Here is a 25066-nt window from a genome sequence, read left to right as displayed (position 1 = left end):
TTTTGGATGTATGTTATTCATTTGCTTTACGAAAAAAGGGTGTTAAACTTAGGAACTGGTATCTATGTTTTATGAAAACTTTTAACAAACTGGTACCCAAACCTTCGTACGAGAATAACTAGGTCCGTAACCGATTTGGAATTAAACATATTGAGTTTTATGTCGATTCTGCCGGTTAGGGCGAAATGATCATTTAGGTATAACTACTTCATTTTTTCATGCAAAGGCTACACTATTTGACAGCCTTGGTATACATATAACAAAACCAAAAATAGCTCATGATGCAATGCTTGCACCAATTTCTTTTTACTGGCATGCAACGTGCGCTATAAAATATATATTTTCTAAACAGAAAACCCAAAACTTGCAAGTTGTTCGATTTCTATCTCTCCACTACCATCTCCACGTATACTTTCATTTATCTATTTTCCACGCGAGTCAAAAATTGCCGAGCGAGCGATCGCTGGGTAATCGCAACAAAATCCACCTCAATAGGGGGCGCACGCACAATTTGAACCCCTGGGGGATCAGGAAATTCATCTCGCTAATCCACCGAGCCGCCGTGAATAGTAAAAGTGATGGGTCTATTCATTGCCAGGGGGCAGGGCGGGCGAGGGTGGGGACGACCGCCGGTGTGGGGCTGGAAAGCGCTAAAATTTAATAAAGCGGGACCTCGTCGGCTGTATGGACAGCCCTTGCGATTAATTACGCACAAGAGGCTAGTAATGATACCTACGTAAATATGAGGGTTAGCGCAGAGCTTCGCATCTATTATTCATGGAGCATCTGTACCATCACTTAGCATTTTATTTTCGGCGTAGCATCGGATTTATGCCGTTCGTGTTTGTGTTTTGGTAATTTAATTATGCACGTTTATCGTTATGTGAGAATTTTAACGTGCCTCGTAAATTGCTATATATTTTGCTTCTTAGTTGGATGATTTAATATGCTTAGAATTTTACAATATTTTTTCGCATCGATTTAATATTTCTTGGTTGGTTTGGAAGTGCCTTTTTGGTATAATTATTACAATAATTGTAAGGGATGTTTATCTTGATGTTGAGTGTTTAGGAGTCGCATCGTTTAAGTCTAAATTTGAGCGACACGTCTAGCTTTTGTGGTTAAAAAGAAATTCACATATTAGAGTAGGTCCCTATACATAAGAACATTATCCTATGCTACGATAGCGACTTATAATTTTTAAAGCAGAAAGCCATAGGTCTGCGTGAAATAATGCTTTGCATATTAAGCTTTTGCAAACCAGATTTGTTTATTCTTCCAAAAACACAATTGAACATCGTTTGATACACCATAGCCTAGCATTTTGAGATTACGTGAAATATTCAGGAGTGTTTTTGAACTCATGAGGTATGCTCTAGATAAAAGTAAAGCAAAAATTACATACGATTTCTTAGTGTTAAACATTTTAAATTCAGTATGGAGTTGTTTCAATATGTATTTCAGTATGAACTGAAGCTTTTAATTCGTGAGAACTTGTTTTGAAGAAAACAACCACTTTGTTTGAGAAATGCCGATATAATCACAATATTGTAAGACAGAAAACGAGGCCATAATACCCTGAATTTCGCAAATGTACGCGTGGATTTATCTAAAACCATATCCACAATGTAGAGTGGGGTCCTATAGAATGTCGACTGACGAAAGATGATCACGCGGCAGTCGACACAATTATGCCGGCCTATTGGAACCGGATAGACTGATCCCGGAATGCGACACACTTACATGGGCCACTATGGCGGCTTATAACACCTTGTGTAGCGGTCGCTATCTAGACGGATATAAAATATATCCTATCAGCAAAATATTTACATAAAATCCATCAAATAAGGACGCGAAACGCAAACTAAAACTTAGTACAAAACTACCAAAACATGTTTTATTGTACAAAACGTAATTGCGTACGGTATAGGCTTTCGTGGCTCAAGATTTTTACGATGCCGTCACGCATCGGGTAGGCGGTACTTAGCCCGAGCTGGTAGACAGACGCGATGTTTACATCCTTTTATTTTAACCCCATCACAACTGCGGAAAGGGTTGATACCGATGTTTATGCGAACGAATTGGTTTATGTATGTTTGTGTTTAGATAATTAGTTATATGATAAAAATACGATTTTTTTAAAGGACGTATGTCCTCCTAATATTTTAAAACAGTACTCTGAACGCGATAAAATTAAAAAGAACTGAACGGATTTCTATAAAATTAGGTATTGAGATAATTTGAGACCCTGAGAAAGACAGGATATTTATCCCGAGATAAAAACAGACTTTTATCCCGGAAAAACTCTTTAACGCGGGCAAAGCCCCGGGAAAGAACTAGTAATTAATATTTATAACAATGAAAAGGTTAAACATATCGGATCAAAGAAAAGTTTATGATAAAGAAACAAAAAAAAAACAGTAATGACGCTTTTTGTGGGAGCAATAATTACATATATGGCTAACCAAACATTAGGCCTAAAACAGAACAAAATTGATATACGAATAGTAAAAGTAAAACACGATCTCAAGTTGAGTTTAAAAATAATTTCTCAAATTCATAAAAAGAACTCCAAAGGAAAATATTAATGCGGTACATTTAAAGCGCACTCGCGACTGCGAGTTAATACATGAAGATATAAGTTGTCTACTCAAGCTCGACATGAGTACATTAAAAGGCACAAGAGATTTACGCGACTCTAATTAAAAATAAAATTACATCCACAATAGGCACGACAGACGATAAGTTTTTTAAGAGAGAAATTCTCAAGTGGCTGTGGTATGTAATGGGTACCCGGTACCCACGCACGAGTCATGCGATATAACGACATCTTTTGTTGGAGTACGCGACTCGGTGACTCTTGGCGCTGAAAAGTGTTCAGTTCACGACTCACGTTAGTGATGGGCCGAGTGTGTTTACATCGAACTAGAACTGATTTAACGGTAATAATTTGTGTAATACTATTGGTTTAAGAGTGTTTTCAATTAAGAAAACTTTTGTTTTAGAATCATTTGACTATTGAAATTGTATTGCTTCTATAATAAACAGTGTTATTAATGTAATCGTAAATATTATTATGTTTAGATAATTTATAAAAAAAACGTACACTGATAGATGGATTATTTTATGAATAGATTATCGAAAATTAAATTAATATTAGCAGCGTTAATATCTTTGCTAGCCTCAGAGGCGAAGTAAATGTAATTGATTTTGGAGTAATGACAACAGAAAGAGGAGAAGAAATGATAGACCCACAATGAAGACTTATCAATGCGATGAATCAAGCACAAGTTTCACAAGCAGGGTTAATAGTGAGCAGAAACCTAAAATCACTTTGCTCGATCCGGGATTTGAACACGGTAACTCAGAGCAGTGGTCGTACCGCGCACGTTATACAACTACGTCACCGAGGCCAGCAGTCTTTTTACTAATACCATACCATATACCAAAGGATGCGAAAGGATGCGCGTTAAGAGTTCTAAATTAGTAAGCATCCTAATTCAGCTGTATTAACCGATATTATATAAGTGCTATGATTTGTAAATTAATAAATATTGGACTGTCCTCATTTCTTTAAATCATTAAATACGATAATTTTTTCCAACTAGTACGTCACTATTCGTAATCCGCGCTCAAGTCAGAAGAGTCGCGTATTGGGCTGCACTTCATTCGAATACAGTGTGGCGGGGAGCGTTGCACTTCACATTTCAGCGAGGAAACTACCTACCAAGAATAAAACGTATATTGTATTGATGTTATTACTCTATTATTTTGCACTTTTCGATATTCATTGATAGCTTTATTACTGTTTAAATGGTAAATGTATAAAGAATATAGGTATTTTAAAATAATTCAGCAGATGGGCAAGTTACTACTGTCCTTGCATATCTACAATGACAATACGCAGGTGAGCTGCTGATCATTATGGAATTTAAACTCAAGTCTGTGTCGACAGTCACTAAAGCGTGATTCTACCACTCAGAAAATGAATAATTGGTATAATATTTTCCACACACACTGACGCATATAAAAATTCAAATTCAAATTTAGAATTACCTAGAGGAATAGTCAACCTACAAATCGGATATAATACCTACGGGTGCGGACCCACTCGTCCCCTAAAACTCGTACCCTAGAATAAAAGTTGTAGATTCGTCACCTATTCAAGTGCCCATTGGTCCCCTGATAGGAGACCAGTTAATATTAATTTATTTATAAGGTACCCATTCGTCCCCCATCGTCGTTATCAAAATCACACGAAGAAACATGATAAGCGAGTACAGGCATGCACGATTGTGTAGAAGGCATAACCGTCTGTGAGTGGTCACCGTCGCCTGTAATCCTAAGTGATCGTTTTATTTAATGATTTTTTATGTTTACGCAGCGATTGCCTAGTTGGGTGTGGAACGGACTGCAAAGATGAATGTCCGCAGGTTTAAATCCCAAGGCACACACCTCTGACTTTTCTAAAAAATCATATGTGTATTCTTTGTGAATTTATCGTTCGCTTTAACGGTAAAGGAAAACATCGTGAGGAAACCTGCACTTCTGAGAAGTTCTCTATAGGAATTTCGAAGGTGTGTGAAGTCTACCAATCCGCACTAGGCCAGCGTGGTGGACTGAGGCCTAATCCCTCTCAGTAGTAGAGGGGCCCGTGCTCAGCAGTGGGCTGGTATATAATACAGGGCTGATATTATTATTATTATATTACGCGAATGTTAGGTGCAGGCCACACAGATAAGACGTAGGGCGCAGACATGGCACGTATGGGGCGCCGTCGTAATTGTTTAAAACATATAGAAAATACGAGGCACGGACGTGACGCTGGGCGCCGCGAGAGATGAAGGTTTTAAGCTGTCTGATTTGACACGATAACATGTCTTTTGCAAGATGAAGATGTGTTACCACTGGTGTATCTCGCTAATATACAGAGGGTTATTGTAATACTCTAGTCTGTTATAATTATAGAGAACTGGATGATTTTCAATTAATCTAAAAAAATTAACGTTGAATACATAATCGTCCCGCATTTTCACTTAATATACAATGATCTTCGTTCTCTAAACACCTCGCAACTACTCAAGGACGCAGGTAGCTTTGTGTAACAGCGCCCCACCCCGCTATATGAGAATAATTATTACGATTACATTAAAAACATAGTGTCTTAGTATAAAATAGCAGGATAACGTAGTTTTCCCATAAAGATGTTTTGTGTTTATGAAAGTGTAGTTTACAGGACGCAATCTTTTAGGCACTAAAAAGTAGAATGGCCCTCTTAAGATATTGTAATTTTGAAAGGGAAGTAATAGAATTTAATAATAATATTGATTTCCATACTGTCATTATCTGTGATTTGTAATAAATGTGATACTTATACAGGGTAATTTTGACATCGTGTTACTAAATGAAACCACCGGTTCGTGGTGACCTCTACTAACACCGCTCTTCGCCAAAAATCCCAATTTTAGATTTATGGTTTTTTGATCACGCTGTCTCTTAGCGCGCTTAACTTAAATGAATGAACTACGTCACAGCTGATCATATTATTAGCGAACCTATAGGGTTAAGAAGGTCAGCTCACAAATGAACTTTCAATACGTTCACCGACATGGTTGCAGCAGTTTATTGAGTCGTGGAATTCAAAATAAGATACGCAAATTACTACAAAAACAGTCCCTACCCCTCAAACAATACGTGATAATAAAACGACATCCAATAAATAAATACCGTCATACAAGTGTATGAAAAGGAATCAAGTATTTTGCATGTGTTGTTGCCTTTAAAGAAAAGTATTGATTATTTAGTCAATTATAAACGTTATTTTGGTTTTTAAATTAGTTTTCTTACCAAAAAAGTTACCTACATAATTACTAAAGTTACAAGATTTAAATCTATTGGAATCTTTTTTTTAGAATCTACATTATATTCCAATATTTATTTTAATTCCAACATTAATATTTCGGTTTGTCATAATGTCTAAAAGACTACGTAGACCGAGAGTAGACGTACGTCATATTATGCTTTCTGTACCATTTCTTTGTTAGATAGGTACACTATGGCAATGCGTCTGAGTCTTTGGCCGAGTCGGAATAGCGTGCGAAAGCGACATGATGATAACACTTTTCATTACAATAGTCGTACTCTTTCTCACCTAAACACTCAGTGTTGTCAGTATAAACATTTTACCAATAAGGTTACAAAATGACTCTGTACAAATTTAATGCATTTTATTTATGCCTTTAGCACGCGATTGTACCGCCGTCATAGAGCTCAAAAAAACAAAATACTCTATAGGAGGGGACCAGTAGGCACTAAAAAATATTACAGGGGACGAGTGGGCACAGGGTACGAATTTCAGGGGACCAGTGGGTGCGAAGCCATACCTACATCCGAACTCCCAAATCAGACAATACATGCAAAATCAGCCATTAAAGGCATGAATTAATTGAAACTTAACGATATTTTCGCGAAACCCAGCCTCACCTCAAACTGCTCGCCGGATCGTCGCGGTAATTGGCGCACAAGTGCCAATTAGCCGGCACTCGGCTGTGTCGTTCGACCCGCTTCTGTTCGGCTTGCTCCTCTTGTTGCCGGCGACCACTCTACTGTTTTAAATATAGTTTTAAACTACGGCTGCGCGGTGTTCCGCCACTTTGGAATTTAGTTTAATGGTTAGGCTAGTAAATAGCCGGCTTGGGAGACACTAAGTCCATTAATGTACTTAAACTTGGAACATAGATATATTTCTTTTTTAGGGCGCGTGTTAAGTTTCACATATTGTTGAGTGAAGAACCTGAACAAAATCATTTGAAAGTATATTTCATAACCATATTTATATCCCTTTGACCATACCGACTGCCTGCATCCAAAACTGCCACTGTTAAGCAATAGCGACTGCTATCCAGATGAATTGTATAGGTCCACTACACTAGTGATACACGAGACCTTACTGGGAGGTTTTTCATAGATTCATTAAGGACCTCACCTTAGACAAGATGCTTTTCCATAATCATTAAAGCTAGTAGCTGTATTGTGTGCCGGGTCAGGCAGTGTTATTGGGTGTTACTTCTAGTCTCCAGTTACTTCTAGTTTCTAGACTAGAATTTGTGATTTGTAAACCTATCACATCGTGGAACAACATAGGCTCACGCCTATGTTGATACATAGGCTTGACATATCGTGTTCCACATCGTGGAATACACATGGCAAATATTAGGTTTGCACCTTTGCCCACCTCTTCGAGGATAAAAGCGTGATATGTTTTCTTTTTATAATGTTCAAATATGTATAGTGTATAAAACGGTATACATTCCAAAACCATCAGATTTACATCACAACTCGCATCGCAAACTTGTAGGGTAGGCATAAATAATTGAATTCCCAACAGGGAGGAACGCGCTTCGACCCAAAAGCCTTTCATTAATTGCTGGAATTAATTCGTCCCCTTTAAGGCAATGGGCAGAGGGACGCGGATCCAATAACGTGGGCAGAATGTTTGAGTGAATTTATGAAATAAATATGGGATATTGATGCCATCATATTTACTAGTACAAGGTGAATTACCAAGATGTGTTAATTTTGAATACTTGAAAAGTTACTGTCGGCTTAAAATATAACTATTTTTCGGATTTTATCGCGGTTTTTGTATTATAATTTTCTCTTGAAGTTTCGAAGACTGCAGCGTTCGTGGTCACGGTACGGAATAAGGTGTTGGTCATCCGAAAAGTCAAATTTACAATATCTGCCTACATTATACAATTTTGTTTTTTAAATGTAACTGTTGACGTCGGAAGAAAATTATAAAACTAAAACCGCGACATTCGCGTAAACATAAGAAATCATTACTATCGGCTATCCGTATTCATAACTCTTACAAGAATTTTTAAAGTAAATTATTAACAGTAATATCGCGTCGCGCGACCTAACTCATAAACTTACAGAAAAAGTATAGCAATTTACAATCCAGACTCTTGCATATTATTATATCCTAGTGTTAGCATAGAACATTTTAGTGAGGGTATTTGTAACACTTTTTGCTATAAAAACACTGAGTGTTTGACAGACCGGGCTAGTTGGTTGTTGACAGTCGTGCCGGTCGGTTGGTTGGTGAGATATTTGCGAAAGTATTTCTGTAGTCAGTGATATTTCTTTTATTTTAATTAGAATCGTGACAGTTTTCTAACATCAGAAGTGGGATTAGTAATCGATGCCCATAAAATTGGACTGTGTTCACTACATACCTACGCTATGTACCAATGCTACGATGGAAAACGGTGCCGCGCATGGTGTGGAAATTCTACGGAGGAGTCTTGGGTAAAGTGACTACGCGAGTTTCGAATGGCACTTGATGCTAACTGTCCTATCGCAGACTATGTCTATCGACGCCTGGAAAGTGTGGTATCGTATGAGCCATAACCCTTATTTGAGGGTGCTGGTTTCAATTATTTATCCTGGATCTCTAAAAATGTTGGAATTTAGTTTTACCATGTGCTAGTAACTGGAAATGAAATCCGATCTACTTTGTAGGTAGATTTGTTTGTGATAGAAATAAAATCACTGTTTAGAAAGTTTTAAACGAATCTGATTAAGGTCAGAATAGGCCGAACGATGTTGCTGTTTTGGTTTTATGTGCCTGCAGAAATATGTTCGCGATACGACGCGATGACGGAGCGCTGCACAGACGCGTCTCGAGGCGTGTGCAAACGCGCCTCATGAGGTGCGGAGGGCTGCAGGACTGCGCGCTCCGGGTGGTGCGTAGCGCTGCAGATCAACGCGCTCCAGTTTTGGGCCTGAGGCCTTGGCTGGATTCTGTCCAGGAGACACATTTATTACTTAATGTGTGCAGACTTTGGTCTGGTTTAGGCCCGAGGCCTTGTCTGGATTCTGTCCAGGAGACACATTTATTAATGTGTGCAGACTTTGGTCTGGTTTGGGCCCGAGGCCTTTCACGGACTCTGTCCGGGTGGCACATTATTAATGTGCACGGACCTTGGTCTGATCAGGGCGTTTCTTTGTAAACGTGCACGGACTCTGTCCGGGAGACGCAAAGTAGTTATGCGTGCAGACCTTGGTCCGACAAACACGTTATTACATCTACTGGTTGAAGGGTTGCATGTAACTCGAGTTCGCTTTTATAACACTGAGTAGATAGATGGTGAAGGTTACATTTTACGTATTGCGGTTGGCGAATGCCATGAGTAGCGTATTGCGGTTGGCAAATGCCATGAGTAGCGTATTGCGGTTGGCAAATGCCATGAGTAGCGTATTGCGGTTGGCAAATGCCATGAGTAGCGTATTGCGGTTGGCAAATGCCATGAGTAGCGTATTGCGGTTGGCAAATGCCATGAGTAGCGTATTGCGGTTGGCAAATGCCATGAGTAGCGTATTGCGGTTGGCAAATGCCATGAGTAGCGTATTGCGGTTGGCAAATGCCATGAGTAGCGTATTGCGGTTGGCAAATGCCATGAGTAGCGTATTGCGGTTGGCAAATGCCATGAGTAGCGTATTGCGGTTGGCAAATGCCATGAGTAACGTATTGCGGTTGGCAAACGCCATGAGTAACGTATTGCGGTTGGCAAACGCAATTAGAAGAGTATTGCGTTGTCGAAGGCCACGTGTAACGCTTTGCGAGTTATTTTGTCAAGTTATTTATGATAGCCACGTTGACATCATGTACAGACGTGAATATCTGGCGTGAGCTGGCATCCTTGACGAGTTTATTTTGGACGAATGAAGTCCGATCCCGATGTTCAATATTCTTGTTTGGTTATTGCTCATGAAAGCTTGAGTGCACGCTTGCTTTCGTGAGTTATAGGCTTTTGCCCGAATGAAATTTCATGTGCTCTTTTGAATGAAGATCCCTGCAGATTGTCAATGGAGGTGATGGCCGAAGGACGTGCGCAGACGCGCCTCAGGGCGTGCGCAGGCGCGCTCCAAGGCGTGTTGAGCGTTGCAGAACAGCGCCCTCCAGCCTGCGCGGGTGTGATACGACGCGCACCAGCCTGCGCGGGTGTGATACGACGCGCACCAGTCTGCGCGGGTGTGATACGACGCGCACCAGCCTGCTCGGGTGCGATACGACGCGCACCAGCCTGCTCGGGTGTGATACGACGCGCACCAGCCTGCGCGGGTGTGATACGACGCGCACCAGCCTGCTCGGGTGCGATACAACGCGCACCAACCTGCGCCGGTGCGATACGACGCGCACCAGATTAAGCAGATACGTAACGAGTCCAAATTATTTTAGTCCAGTAGATTATGAAGACCTACTCATAGTGAGGTCTCTCTAATGTTGCAAAACCAAAGTTTGTATTTGGGTGCTGTATATTTTGTAAAAAAAATGCGTGATCGAGGACGATCATATTGTCAGGAGAGGCCGTGTTAGCATAGAACATTTTAGTGAGGGTATTTGTAACACTTTTTGCTATAAAAACACTGAGTGTTTGACAGACCGGGCTAGTTGGTTGTTGACAGTCGTGCCGGTCGGTTGGTTGGTGAGATATTTGCGAAAGTATTTCTGTAGTCAGTGATATTTCTTTTATTTTAATTAGAATCGTGACAGTTTTCTAACACTAGTATATTAATTTTCAGTTGTTTTATTTGTAAACTGTTAAAGATAAATATCATATTTAATCGGGTTAGATACTCTAGATATTTCTACCGAGCGTTGATATCCAAAACCACAACGATCCGGGCTCCCGAGGGTCTAATCGCAATAGATACCTCCCTGCCGATGCCCACTTCACGCACCCGCCGCTTGCCAAGTATTTAATTCTTTTCACTGCGGAATTTCTCGTTATTGCAAGCTCGAGGCGATTGCATGTCGGCATTTCCTCTTGTCAAATACTTTTCTTTATTGTTGGTGTTGTTTATTCGTCAATTTTATGGTTGGTTGTGGGTTTTTTTGGGAACGATTATATCTCCAAAAGTATATGTGTAAAGTGAATGTTGAAATGTTAGTTACGAAATATTTGATTTGACTGGTTTTTTGAATAAATTCTACGAAGTTATACCAACAGCAGAGTACTAATGTTAATAAAAGATATACAATTATCTCATACATTACTTTAGGCTGCTAAGCAAATATATTAAGTTTATATATTTGTTTATTTATATTATAAACTCATTGTCTCATTTCATTGCATGTTGCTATTAATTGTATTACGAAGTTTTTGGAAACAATGCACGAAATAAAATGATGACGCGAAGGACTTGCATGACTTTTCGCTAAATATATATGTATATATTACATTTAACTCTGAATTATATTGCCAGATGATAAATAAAACCAATTTTACGTACATTTAAATGAGCCAGAAATCATTTTCACACGTATAATTAAATTCCCGCAGTTGCTGTTAGCTTCACAATAATCGCAGAGCCGCCATAAATATCACTTTCGTTGTGTATCGCATTGCATATCCATTTCACATACGAGTTATTGCGTCGCACAGTGCGACACCGGGGTGTTACCCACACCCCTATGCCAGCTACATACACCCTTACCACGAACGACGTACTGTTAAACAAATATCAGCCATGCGATTTGGGACTTTATCCGTAAGGGAAGATGGGTTTTGGAGTAATTTGTAGAGTGTACGAGTAAAGTGTGCGGTTGTGTACATAGAGGGCGCGCCCCTACTGTCGCCGAACAAACATGGCGGCGGCTAACGAGGTTTTTGCGCGCGGCTCTCGTGAGCGATTTCGCGCCTAATTTCGACGTACGCTCGAGTGTTTTACTTTATTTAGCTTTTCAGCTACGTACATGTGGGGTAATTTGGTAAATGATTTTTGAGCACAACGTTACTTTAGTGCACTACGTGTTTTTTTTATTCATGTTTTAGATTTTGTATTCTCTTTCATCCGCTGATCTTAGTTCGTTACACTTTATCATTTATGAATTTGAATTTCGAGTGTGCAGGTAATATTTCTGTCTCTTTTAACAGTTACTTTTTAAAAGATATTTTATGAATATTTTATTAAGAACATAGTAAATGCACAGCATTCATAGAAACATAATATTCAGTCATTGCTTTTAAGTAAATATTTTTTTCTTTGCTCTAATGTTTCAGAATTTATATGAAAATGGATGATATATTATAAGAATGAGACTTAGTGTAACCAAACAGATTTGCAATCACAATATTGGTCTTCTCTTCTCCTATTATTTTCCTATGATAGCATCTGTGATCCCTGTGGAATTATGGTAATTATTTAATTTGTAATGAATGATTAAGAGAAATAACAAGATAAGTAACAACGAACTAAAAGTAATGAAAGCAGTGATATCATGCTTTTTTCGGCAGAATTTTGATTTAATCAAGATCCACTCGATCGATTGATTATCTAAATGGCAGAGCAACGATGTAGACTCTACAATCTAATGAGTGTCTACACACTAATGAGCCAGTTCATCCAAACAGTACAACTGTCTCACAGAAAAACGATGTGAGAGTTACTTCACATGGACTTCCTATGAGACTGGCAAGCTTGCTGTTACATTTCTTATCAAGATTGAGGTTACTGAGGGCTTAAACAACTCTTTAACAAATGATCCCAATCTTAATTTTCGATCCGAGCCTCAGAATAGACCAATCAAAATAAAGATGTAAAGAAAATTCTGCTGGGTCCATTTTGGCGATCGATCGAAAAAAGCGATTAAGATCGTTTATTGAACTATTTGAACGGCGGTTAGCCAATAACTATAATTATTTTCCTTCGGTATCCATGATGGATCTGGAATTGTAGGTAATTATGGACATTAGACAGCACTTACTGTATTATCTTATCGACACATTCGGTTGTTTTCCGAGTCCCAACCTACGTAATTACAAGTGACTTCTTTACAATTCGAATTTTCATCTCGCATAGCAGTATGTTTGTCCCATGATACCATGGGATGGACATAAGCCCGAGTTAAACTTCTACCTACCCCTTACAGAGACGTATGGTAAGTTAGCATAGATAAAACTAAATTACAATCATAGAACAAAACCATTCGAAATAACAAAAACAAGTACACGGTAGATGTACTAGGACGTAACATGCGCCATCAGTTTGGGCAGAGGGACAATATTGAGCCCGCGGGCGATAGGTTCACCACAACCGCCAGAATGTTGCTCCTAATGTCGAAATTAGTTACTTTATTGGGTTATTAGCGGGTAAAGTGTTCTAAAACGTTTACTATTTATACTTTTAGCTATTTTATTATACAGTTATCGCGTCTGTATGGTAAAGAACATGAATTATTTTCGCTTTTGAAAGCATAGAAAAAGTATAAAAATTAACCCTACATGATCTGGGTTCCAATGATGACACATCGCAATAATATTATTATGTTATACGTAAATCCCATGCCTAATGCCTAATAATTACACTGTTAACAATTTGCTGTGTGCTTCAACACGAAATTTAATGCTTGCACCCTGATACTTGTCGACGGAAATAATCAAATCAGCAAAATTTTCCCAAGTAGACTCGTATAAACACAAAAATAGATAACATAGAGAATGGAGATATGCGATTTTCACATGACTACAGCACATAGTCACTAATTCACATACGACTGAGTACTAAGAGATATGAGATGAAAGTGTAATTTAATTGTTGCATATTCGCGCATTGTCACTTTGCTTGAATTTCGATGTAAAATGTCCAATAATCATATGAATGTAATTATGCATATATTATTACTTATACCCCTTTTTAAGCATATTGCGCGCGCGCTGGTGTGAGGTTCGGCATAATTAAAGTCCATATAGAAGAGCGAAAAATAAATTATGTATATTATTTAATACAAAATCAAAACAAAATGCTCTATCCATTACGTAGGTGAACATAGTTGCACTTATGATAAATCAAGGTACATGTGAATATTTAATAATTATTAAAATTATAAGACATTTTATATTGAACATAAAATAAATTAAAACTATGAAGTAAATAAAAACCCACCTAGCAGGTAAGAAGAAATTAAAAATATAAATGTAATCTTAATAAACATAACGGGGAGGAACGTGTCGCGATCGACACTGGTCCTATCCTAGCTACTTATGTGATGACTCTCAAAGAAGAAAAACAGAAAGAAATTTGTAAATCATTCGTAAACCGATTAAATTTAGACAGATGTAAAAGCTTAAAGGGTTAAGCGATTAAAATATGAAACTAAATCGACATAACCTTTTCTAACAAGCCGGTTAAGGTACCCGATCAATCCATGCAATTGTTCTATTTAAAGATTTTTTATAATAAAACTTTGCGAACAGTAAGAGCTGTTATAAACTCGCCAGCATAAGATGAACTCTAAGCGCGCCGCTACCGCTCTAAATAATTACAAACAGTAAGAATCCAGGCGGTTCAAACTTAACCGGCGAGTGCTACAAATAAGAACGACAAAGAGGTTCGTTAAAAAGAGCATTGGGTTCTAACAAAACGTTATTAAATCTCATTTCAGTCCGGATAAAGATATTTTGTAGAGTCTTTGCTATTGTGCGCATCGTCGGGTGCCTTGGCGCCTTTTCATTCAGATACTCATACATTTAAGTCTGCCAGTGTTGGTATTTGTATTAATAATTGAATATTTCGATGTACCGTTGCACAATGCCATTGTTATGATAAACGTCGAAATAAATTGGAATTTTGCGTATAAAAGATTAAAGTAGCATTCATTGCATGATCATTCACCATAACATAAAAAGTTGTAGGACAAATTACATTCAGACGAATCTTGTCAGCAGAGATTCGTGTAACACGAGTTAAACAATGTCAGCATAAATGCTATTAATAAACAATGAAGGTAACAACCACTATTTTGTATCATTTTGATCAAATAAAATACTTTAAACAAAAATGATATTGCCTATGAAGTTTTTTTTCTAAAATCGTGTAAGTGAAGCTTATAAGATAGAGAAAAAAAGTTTGCGAAAGAGGAATTCGTATAAAGCAAACCAACAAATAATCCCAAATGCTGAATGCAGTATATCGCGCAAAAACAATTTTCAATAGACAATACCAATGTACTGTCGTGTCGTTTCGAACGATTAGCCCCGGGCAGTGACAATGCACCCAAAATGGGATCAAAATGTCAAAATACAATCTATATTGCCGATCTGGGGCTGATAAATAACACAAAAGCTTTGATATATGGCGAAAACGAACCTTATGATGCCGTATTAAGAACACTAAAAGATTTAAGGAGATAAACAAATTGTTATGTTCACAAAGAATTTACCCCAAGTAACACTAGAACTTGTGCCAATATCATTTGCGATTTTTTTACGGTATTTGAGAGTATCAATGATCGTGAGGTAACAAGATGTTTTTGTTCTGACAGAACGACATGTGAAGGTTTGATCTATACTGTCAAGAATAAAAGGTTGCATTGTGCAGTTTTAAACGATTAATGGCCGCCATTTTGAAGAAATGAAATAGAACAATACTAATAACTAAATTGCTACATAAATCTAGGGATAAGGAAAGAATATAGTATATAATGGTAATGAAGATTGTCAAAAAGAATGTGAATACTTTGCTGCAATGACCTCATGAACCCATTTAAAGAACCAAAGTGGAAATAAAATTAACCTACTAGATTTTTAGCATAATAGGTCAAAGAGACGAGAACTCGAACACAACCCACAAGCGAATGAAATAAGAAAATAATTTTAGAATCACAATTCAATCGTTGTCAAAGAGGAAACGGACTTTGCGAAGGAGCGTCTTGCCCGCAAATAATTGGCCTACAACCTCCGCTTGCCCGAGGGATTTTTGGATTAAACTTTATTACATCTGCAAAAAAAAAAACTACTTGAGCGCCTTTTGTCGTCCCGTCGGCGCATTGTGCGCCACAATTGCCTATTTGTACTGGAAATTGGTGAATCCAAGTTGGATTTGTCGGTAATTCTTCCAATGAGCGCCTCCGTGCATTGTCAGTTTGTCATTGATCTATTCAAAACGGGTTGAGGATTGACGTGTTTGGATGGGTAAAAATACGTTGTTTATTTTATACGTTTGTGAAGGGTCTATAATATGGAACGGACAGCATTGGCACAAACAATATTGAAAAATTTTAGGCATAGACAACAGTTTAGTTGGTTATTTAATATCGTTACAAATTTTATATTTAAAAGTAGGATACATTTACCAAGGACTCATTAAAAATATACATAACAAATGGAATTTGGGGTTCTTATAAATATTAGTAGTAGGAAGAATTTCTAGTAATCGGACTAGTAATATATTTTTCGAATTCATATTACAAATACAAGTCTTTAAATATGTCTTGATAATTGTACGTCATACGCGCAGAATATGCTAAATGGATTAGCGTGAAATTTGGCAAACTGATAGACCACGTCCAATATTATGTATATTTACTGCTTTTTATGGTAGAATAATACCCAACATGGTAGTTTTATGTTATTTTGGGAGCAGCGAACACCTTGTACATTTAAATTTAATTTTGGTGACCGGTCTCCAAGTAGACTCAAACAGAATATACACAAGATGCTTTGTCTTTAGTATGCGAGTCCTCTACAGGCCATCACCTTGTCCATTTTCGTGCAAAAATTTACGTGTAACACAGTTTTCGTTCGAAGGACACTGAACCCAGGGTGATTAATAGACATTTTGAGACTAAATGATGGCGAGAAAAGTACAATACCTTACAACGTTTTGTGATTCAGAATTTTGGCTGGCGGTAAACCGATTGTGATGAAATTTGAACCATGTTCATGAAAAATGGACATACACTACTTTTAATAACATTTGTCATAAAAATCAACTGTCAAGCAAATGTCAGTAGAGTAATAATACGTGGTTACATTTGTAATTATTAGTCTTATATACTAGATTGTAATTTACTGCTAAGATACTAGTTTTTATACCAAAGGGGGAAAAAAGATTGGTACGAATGTACAAAAATGACATCACCCATACCATTTCTAAAAACACGCCACTAACAAACCCCGCAGACCTAGTTGAGTAGTTGAGACGCGCGTCGCAGGAAATTGATTCGTTTGTCAGAACACTCGACGTCAGTCACACTCGGCTCGGGGGACAGGGATAAGTGGCGTGATGCATACCTTATGTACTTGTTGGAGTAGCTTTATGTACCGTGGGGTTTATACATCGTACGTCAGAAACTGTATTTGAAAACTAGTCTGTACTCTTTGGTCGTTGCGTGATATGTGGCATATAAACTTTTTGGATGAGATGTAACTGGCTGGTGTGTTTTTTACATGAGATGTGACTGGCTGGTGTGTTTGAATTTGGAATAGTGAATGATAACTGAATGAATAATAGAAATCGATAATTGGCTATATATTTTATAATTCGTTCAGGAATTTTTGGGTATACTTTTTTCAAATATCAAAACATTTTTACAAACTTTCACATTTACATTATTAATATAGTAAGAAGTGGGTTGTATGTAGTTTTTCGTCTTTATGAGAGTTGAGACGAACAGGTCGTATGCCAGATGAAAATCTTTACATAATGTATTATAATTATTAAAAAAATAATAATTGAATTAATAACATGTTATACACTAAATCAAGACTGATTTCTGCAAATGGATTGTTTTTTTTCTTTCTCTAGAGTCTGTCGGTTATGTTCTAGACATATGTATAAATAACCTTGTTTCAGATGATGCAGCGATGTTGAAAAGGTCCCTACATTCTGACGCTGAACTAAGTATATCGACGGAATAAACGGTTCTAATCTTAATGTGTAATCCGATTCTGTCAAAAAAACTTTTTCCGGATTTATCAATTTCCGCAATGCATCGAATAAAACAATCATCTATTGAAAACGGAAGTTAATTATATGATATTAAAGTTGGAAATAGAGAAGGGCAGTTAGGTATTTTATCGGATTTTTTCTCCAGAGGCGTGAAATGAATATGTCTTTGAATTGGCTCCAGGCAGTTACAACAGCTTTAAGCTAGGGCTATTATTGGTGTTTAAAGTTTAAGAATTTTTATAACACACGTAATTTAAAAAAAAAAACTTTTTATGTTTGAAAAAATTGAAAAAAAACTTGAAACATTTATCACGTAGGCTAACGAAGTTGCACTTTGATGCGTCAAAATAAGTAAAAGGAATAGTTATTATTAAAAAATTACAAGCTCAAGATATATCCATTTTCTCCATCCATTTCCATCCGTCATGACGCTCGCAATTTCTTTTTTTGTATATCAAAGTCCAACCACCGTTTTGTACTCGCGATGTTTGTAAATTAGAATATCTATATCAATTGAGGATCAGAAAAAACGGGTTTTAAACTAAAATTGCCATCACACTTTATTAGACAAGGTAGAATAACAACCCAGATAATTAACATCTCCAACACCCTGTATACCACAATGTCTTTTCACACAAAAACATTATCATGCTATATACAGGCAACGCCTGCTCACAAATAAATAACTTGCCCATACATTTTCAAAGTTCAAAGACTTGTGTTGCTGACACTAAGCGCTTTTAGCGCGACATACCCTTTTGTCCATTTCACAATATCCTAATTCACACCCCTGGGTCAATATTCCATCACAATCAAAAACATACGTTCCTACTTTCGACATAAAACTCAAAATCATACGAACGTTAATTTCCTTTCATATGCTAATTTGATAGACGTTGTGATTGAAATTTCAACTTAACTTCCAAGGGACACGGTTGAGTTTCATGTGACGTTTCGTAAACAGGGGTGCGCATAGTCAAAGCGGTGTTGAGGGCTGTCGGTGCGCTTTGTAATTAATATATAGGCGCCATTGATATGTCAAATAGAGGATTTCGGGTTAATAAAAACGTTCTTTAGTTAAAGTGGTTCAATGAAATTTTGTAGTACAAAATGTGTTTCATCAGTTCCAACGTGAAATATATTTTACGGACTTAGAGAAGATAATGAGAACATAGAAATTAATAAGGATTTGTTTGTTTTGTATATTTTTCTTTCCCTTAGAAACAGTTTAAAGTCTCAAGCTCAATAATATGAAATACTATATAACCTCAAATTCCGTTACAATAAAAAATCTAACGCAAAAAAATCCGATGGATCGTTCTTTCAAGTTAGATGATGGTCATATAGATAGACCTCGACTATATGACCTCCATCGGACCGGGAAGCTGGATTCGCCCTTGCATCAGGCCAGCCTTGACACTATCAAGAATCGTGGGTTATTGTTTTCAAAAGTTAATGTGGGTAGACCAAGAACTAAGCCAAGAAGTTAGGCTTACCTTACATAACTGAGAAAATCACACATAGTACAGTCAGCCACAAAAGTAGTAAGTAGCTGAACAAATTCAAATTATAAATAGGGGACCGGCCTATGCTTGATTTTGTACATTATTCTATATGTAATGGTTAATAATACGAAAAAGAAGCACTGCTGCGAAAACTGCATAAAAATTGGTTAAAAAATGAGCGAGCAATTCATATTTAAAATATTGTAATGTACAGAAGTGGGCGCGATGTGGGGATATCGCTTCATCTCTTTCTTTAGCCCGCGTCGGAATTCCCGATGACGTCACGTGTGGATATTTCGTCTCTTTTCTGTTTCTTGTAAATTACCCTTTCCACCGAAATTCAAAGACTTATAACTTGTTGATTTTTTACCGGATTTTAATAATTCTTTCTGTGTTATAATTTATATTATGTAAATATTTGATAATAGTAAAGAACAAAAATGAGTCCGGTACCCTATTGCCTATACACGTTTGAATTGATTACATTTTTTTCTGTCTGCAATAAAGTGAATTTAATTAATTTTTGTAAAGAAAAAAGATTGTGCTAAAAAACAAAAGTGTATAGGCGATTTGAAGTTTTGAATTTGTTTATCTACTTATATGAGTGACTATTCGTAGCTTAGTTTACATAGTTTGGGGATCTGAAAAGAAGTATGAAAAAATATCTCAGCTATATACTAAGTTAAGCTTACTAACCGCCATTTTCAATAAACGATCCCAATAGTTTTTTTTTCGGTCTATAGCAAAAATGGACCAATCAGGACAAAGTTCTTTTTGACATGCTTACAAATGAGTTATTTTGATTGGTTCATCCTCGGAATCGGTTTGAAAGTTGAGATTGGGATCATTTATTGAAACGGCTAACTGCTGTGAATTACAGCTTAGTTCAAATTACTTTACAAAGTTTTTTGCAATATGTTGCCGATCACTGGATTTTATTGTTAATTTATTTTAATAAATATAAGGTCGTGTAATATGAACTATATAAATAAATAAATTATTGTTTTAATTAATAGTATTTTCAAATTTATATCTTTACACTTTTGAAAGTGCCTGTACCATGCTATAGAATTTATAGTATAGACATTAGACATAAAATTTTATGAGAATAACAAAATATATAAAATTATAAAACAAAAATGCAGACCCCACAAAGGATGTTTATACAAGAATTCATGCTATGAAAAAGGGCACAAAGATAGTACAAATGAGATTTAAGATTTTTAAGAGCCTTTGTCCCAGTGACTGGGAATACCAAACAGTTCGTTGCAGATCGCATAGATGGCGTAGTAGAACGGCGTAAATTTCCAGTTAAATTTTGTTCGAAGCGCATAGCATAGATGGCGCTGTTATCAAATAATTGAATTCAAATATTTGGATGTGTCGTGGTAGTCGTACCCAACCTTTATCCTAGACAGGACAAAAAGATGTAGATATTGTGCCCTGGTCAAAAACAAAAATTCATTGACCTACACAAGTGTCTAAAAACGTAATTCAAATTTAATGTTTAAATTTATTTAAAAAAAAATATATTATAATGTCAGTATAAAGTTCATGTAATCTTGGGAAAAATTCTCTAATTTTAGTATATTTTTTTAGTGGGTCCACCTGCAAGATCGCGGCGAGGCGCAGGTTGAGTATAATCGGGTAGCAGATACAATCATAAATTATGGTTATATTGATCAATAACTATTTAAAAATCAGAAAGATTTTTAAAATGAAATATATTATAATATGACTGCGAAAGGGAAATCTTTATAGAATATAATAAGATGTAACAGGCCGATGTCCGTACATTAAAGCTTTATTAAAGAAAAACTAATATTAGAGCAACAGATGAACAACAGGTTTTAAGTTATTTCTTTGTCTGCGTGTATACGCAGCACAAAAAAACTACTTTATGGAATTGAATACAGTATTCACCGATGCATAGTTAGAGGTCTAACTTTAAATTTAGGTTCTATTTTATTCCGTAAAAATTTAAAGCGGGAATTTTATCGCGGAAAATCTTTTTGTCACGGGCGGAGCGGCGAGCAAAAGCTAATATAAAATAAAATAATAATAATTAAATCTTAGAACGTATTAGTTTACCGTAACAGTTCATAACATAATATTAAAGAACATTTACGTAATAATCTACGCGTATGTTTCTCTACTTCACGTTAGATGGCGCTACACGTAGCAAATCCAAAACGATAAACGTTTTTCAAGTAACTAACATTTGTTAAAACTTATAAAAAATATATTACCAGGCATGTTACCTCAACACATCACATAAATTCGAAAGCAAGAAACAGCATTAATACAAGTGCTGTGATAAAATACATTTTTCTATTCCGCAAAACCCCAATAAAATTACGATCCGCACCACAAATAAATCAAACAGCAGGTCGGGTCCGTAACAGCTTATTTACATTAACGACGTACCGTTTTATAAAAAAGAACAGACATGCACTAATTCGGTAAACAAAATCGGGACGGTCACGAAACAAATGCCAAACACCCATCACATTAATAGATTGACGTGCTCAAAACTGTAAAATTACCATTCAGCGTACGGATCGAGAAAAAAAAATTAAAAACAGAAAGACAAATAGGTTCGTTGCAATCAACTATTAGGGACGGAAAACGACAGCGCACGACGAGCACGAAACGACGGCCATAAACATAATTTTAATGAGTTGTAAACTGTTTGTAAAAAAATATATGAACTTCTATTGTGTGTACAAAAAAATGTGTAACATTTCATGCTTTTGATACGAGAAAAAAAACAAGGTAATAAATAGCTGTGTCATTAAATTATCATTGTTGCTTTAATGTTGACAATGTATACGGTTTGTTTCTTTTTGCTTCTACACAGAGCATTGCTATTGGGAGAGATGAATGAATTTTCGATTATAGCGAAATCCTAATAATATATTATGCTGTTTTTTAACAGCTCTCTTTGGTCTTATAACCATAGTTATTATTTTGGCGTTTTAACGATAACTTTTATTAAACAAATAATCTTTCGAAAGGTTCTCCATATAAATACGTCAACATTAGTAGATTATAATATAGTATTTTAAGATGATTAGGTTTGAAAAATCATCTCGCCATTTTCATTCCGTTTTTAATGAAAGTGTATTTTGACTCAGTTTTGCGACTTTACATCAAGAGAGGCCGACGGCCGGTTATCGGATGAAATTCTAAACGGATAGTTCAAAAAAGAAGAAATACATTAAAATGGCCGACGAAGTGCTTATAATGCTCTACAGTTCAAATCATTGTATGATGGTAGCTTGAAAATTGAAACATTGAATGATCATATAGATATTATACCGAGTATGAAAATGTGATATAGTCTCCATTTAATTTTTATTTTAAAGAAGTCAAATAGTGGTAAAGGATTAGTATAAGTAAGAATAAACGATTTTTTTATTCACTTAGTTAACAGTAGTCTATTGGATTCATTGACGTCATTATGTTGATTGTTCGCAACTGAGAAAGAAGAAACACGGATGAGTATCATCTGCCTTAAAAGGCTGGCAGCAATGTTTGCGTTTCCGTTAACTTCGAATCATATACAGCAATTTTCTTAATAATTTGCTACTAGTTTTTGACACAGAGCAGCGACTTACATATTTTTGTCAAAATTATAAATAAAAAGGGAATAACATTTTTTTGTTGCTTTGAATGGCGAGACGAGCTTGTCGTTCGCCTGGTGGTAAACGATACGACCGCCCATAAACAGTAGAAACATCATCCAACACTTTGAATCACAAAGTATTGTTTGTTATTCCACGGCGCTCGCCATCTTGAGACATGAGATATTAATTATTCTTGAGACATGATATATAAAACTTCACTATATAAATAGCAATACCCGTATACCTGCTTAGTGCATACTCAATCACATCAAATTGACTTAAAATGAAACTTGGCCTTTGACTATAATTTGTTCAGCGAGTCGAATCGCATGGTAATCGCGTGCCTCCTAACAAAAGGTCCAAACGCTGATTCTATAAAGTGAATCCAAACAGTTCGAAGCCGACAATCTAACCGAATCGTAAATAACGAACGTGTCGCGTGCTCACAAATTTCGGTTAAACTATTAAATTCACTTACTTTATTGTTCTTTTTTTAAATATCGTTCGTATTCTTGTACATGCGGATTATGAATGTGGGAACTCTGCCTACTTGGTGGATAGGTGATTATGCCGCAATTAAGTGTTGAGGCTACTTATTATCTTGTCTTATGCTTGATATGAGCAAAAACTATGTTTTTCTCGTCATTAGTATAATGTTTTCGATGCAATGTAAGCATCTAATTTTAATTGAAGAACAAGGAAGCTTCGTACATTAATTGATATAAAGTTAAAGTAAGTAACAATATTGACACGTTTTAATTATTTTTTATGTTTACGCGAATGTTAGACATTAAAATTAAACTAATTTTCGGATTTCATTGCCCCTCCAGTTCCATCCCCATCTCCCAATTGGTCCATCAGTACGCCCCTCCCACCCCGTGACCATGAAGGCTGCAGTCTTCGAAACTTGGAAAGAAAACTAAAATATTAAAATCACGATAAAATCGGAAAAATTGTTTAATTTTAATTGACACGTCTTCTTTTTTACAGCTTTAAGGAATCTGTTACGGCAACATGTTTTCCTTTGTCATTCCTTAACTGTATTAAAGATCTGCAATATTTTTCTGAAATAAACATTGGAAAGAAGATTGATAACGTCTTTACTGATATCCTTGGGTGAAGTATCGCCCACTCTATTAATCTTTGCTATACTGGTAGAGTATTTTTTTATATCTGAAGACGGCACCTGATGACCCAAAAGTAATGTGAAATATCGAGAGATATATAACACAAAGAAATCTTTACATTTAGTTAATAGTAGAGACGCGCTGTAACCATTTAAACTTATAAGATTAGAGGTTATCTGTATTTTACAACATGCAGCCAATTTGGAGTTATCACATGCCGGCGGTATATGACATGACTGCGTTTTAGTCGATATCGTCAATGAAACTAGTGAGAGTACATGTTCAAAGGACGGTAAAGTTACAAAAATGGATTTGAATGTATGTTTTAAATATATACTGATTAAAAAATGAAGAGTCATGCTGAAGATATATTTGTCTTCGCAGTACCATTGTCTCACAGAAAACTAAGATACCTATAGGCCTAAACAGCCCGTCCCTTTCCTTACAACAGTCTTACAACAAACTGAGATACTTAGAAGCCTAAACAACCCGTCGCGTTTTCCTAATAACGGCAACTTTCATTACAGTATATCTAACATTAGGTGACCAAGTGCTTGTTAAGCGACACAAGATGGAGAAAATGTAGAGCTAAGTTAAGCGTGGAGGGTAATCAGTGGAAACGGGAGCGAGAACTATAGAATAAGAGACTACGGTGGCTTGGTGGATAGAATACACTCTAAAGTTGATATTGTGTAGTCCAACAGAAGCATATTGAGTGACATTTTTGCAAATTTGAGGTATATCCTTTAGTTTTGCTTAGGAAGGTACTGTACCTTTGTCTTTATCTTAGGCGAATTATCAGTGTGCAATCAATTTTGTACGAAGCATTAATGATAAGCCAGTACAATAAGGCGGAGTTCACAACCATGTAGAAATTGGTAATTAAATGTTTGGTGTTACTGTTTAGGGCAATCGTGACACTCAGCACCAGGCGAACAACTTGCTTGTCTCATAAATCAGCTGTATTTATAAAAAGGTACATATATTTTTATTGACTTTCAAATAGCATTTTAAACGATCGGTGAACTCCGTCGGGAAGACGTCACGCTCCGAAACTACATTTATA

General features: G+C 36.4%; 1 protein-coding gene across 1 annotated transcript in view; it reads right to left on the bottom strand.

Moving 5' to 3' along the window:
- The window catches only part of LOC119188847, a 45095-nt gene that overhangs the window by 7660 nt on the left and 12369 nt on the right, over positions 1–25066 (bottom strand). The window lies entirely within an intron of this gene.

The sequence above is a fragment of the Manduca sexta genome, chromosome 9 (genome assembly GCF_014839805.1).
Source record: "Manduca sexta isolate Smith_Timp_Sample1 chromosome 9, JHU_Msex_v1.0, whole genome shotgun sequence".
Lineage (NCBI taxonomy): Eukaryota > Metazoa > Arthropoda > Insecta > Lepidoptera > Sphingidae > Manduca > Manduca sexta.
This window is presented reverse-complemented; position numbering and strand designations above follow the sequence as displayed.